Source organism: Penaeus monodon, chromosome 27, assembly GCF_015228065.2.
Source record: "Penaeus monodon isolate SGIC_2016 chromosome 27, NSTDA_Pmon_1, whole genome shotgun sequence".
NCBI classification, from domain to species: Eukaryota; Metazoa; Arthropoda; class Malacostraca; order Decapoda; family Penaeidae; genus Penaeus; species Penaeus monodon.
In genome coordinates this window covers 29,953,241-29,954,722 of record NC_051412.1, presented here as the reverse complement: position 1 = coordinate 29,954,722, position 1,482 = coordinate 29,953,241, and the positions used below count along the sequence as shown (strand labels likewise).

Below are 1,482 nucleotides of genomic sequence, written 5' to 3'. Positions count from 1 at the left end.
TATTTTATGGTCAATATTTTATGAATTTTCACTTGTTCAGACTTAAAGTCGATTAACCAGTATGGTCTGTTTAATATTACAACTTCACATTTTTATACACATATTTTTACAGTGCCTGCTGGAACATACCATATCGAACGTAAATCCTCGGAATCTGCTGTCACTGTGCCTGATGTGCCTAGTTTCGCAACTCTCTTCGAGAAGACCAAAGATGCCTTATCCGGTGCAGACTCCGGACTTACAGATTTCGAGAGTGCAACTGGTATACCTAATCGATTCCTTCTCCCTAAGGGTAATGAACAGGGTCTGGAATTCGATCTTGTTGTAGCCGTGACTGATGGCGCAGCCGATGCAGCAGTGGATGGTCTCCACGAAAATACCGAATTCAATCACTACGGTTCCCATGGAAAGTACCCTGACAATCGCCCACATGGCTACCCTCTGGATCGCAAGGTTCCCGACGAACGTGTATTCGAAGATCTTCCCAACTTCGGTCACATCCAAGTTAAGGTCTTCAATCATGGCGAATATATCCAACATCAATAGGAAGCTCTATTTTATCTACAATAGTCCTTTATACATTTGAAAATAAAACCATACTCGCCATCACTGGATGTTACCAACAGAATTATAGGATATGATTTTTGCTTTGCTATTAATAATGGAGACATGATTTCTGTACGAAGAGCAAATAAAAAAAAAAATCGTAATCAAGACATTTCCTTTTCCCTGATGATTAGAACAGCACTATGAAAATGTATCAGAAGGTCAAGTCAATATGAGGCTACACAGTGGATGTTTACCTATTTTCAGATCTATGTATTGATGAGAACCATAATGACAGTAAATAAAGTTGAAGTAGATGTATTTAATTAATTTATTTCGTGCAACATCATTTAACTTTTTTTTATTAATCCTAAATAGTAAATTCAACACAATACATCTCACGACTAGAAGAATGCCATACACTGACAACTTGGCTTGTATTTCCATAATTTACTAGAAGATGACATAGTATTCCTCTTATCCAAAGAAAAAAAGACGGGATTCGAGGAAGGGAAAGTAGAATGGAGATGTGAATGTAACATGGAGTTAGAGTAGAATCCCATGATGATGCTTTGGTGGTAAACTTTTCTTTTCCTATCTCTAAATTTTTTATTGTTATTATTATTCCTATCAACTACGAGAGAGGGGTATGCCATTTTTCATTGCCAGAAGTTTTATGGTGGTACATTTTTATGATTATTATTATCAACTACGAGGGAGTGGGAATGCCATTTTTCATTGTCAAAAGTTCTATGGTGGTACCTTAGGTGAGGGGAAATTGTAAGTAAAATACAATAATTGGTGGTACATTTATAGCAATAAGCATGTGCAAATAAAGGAGAACAATTGTAAAACTGATTTTACTTCATAACTCAATCTATTTGCTTGGTAACATGGCTTTGACATATAAATGTTATATATTTAGTATATAGTTTT

At 35.8% G+C, this 1,482-nt stretch overlaps 1 protein-coding gene and 1 pseudogene across 3 annotated transcripts in view; both read left to right on the top strand.

The window, feature by feature from the left end:
* Positions 1 to 710, top strand: part of LOC119590771 — an 18,405-nt pseudogene extending 17,695 nt beyond the window's left edge. Inside the window, exon 3 of the transcript XR_005230286.1 lies at positions 113 to 710. The product of XR_005230286.1 is annotated as a hemocyanin C chain-like (transcript). The remainder of the gene's footprint in view (positions 1 to 112) is intronic.
* The window catches only part of LOC119590768 (hemocyanin C chain-like), a 44,643-nt gene that overhangs the window by 30,766 nt on the left and 12,395 nt on the right, over positions 1 to 1,482 (top strand). The gene's annotated exons all lie outside the window — the stretch shown is intronic.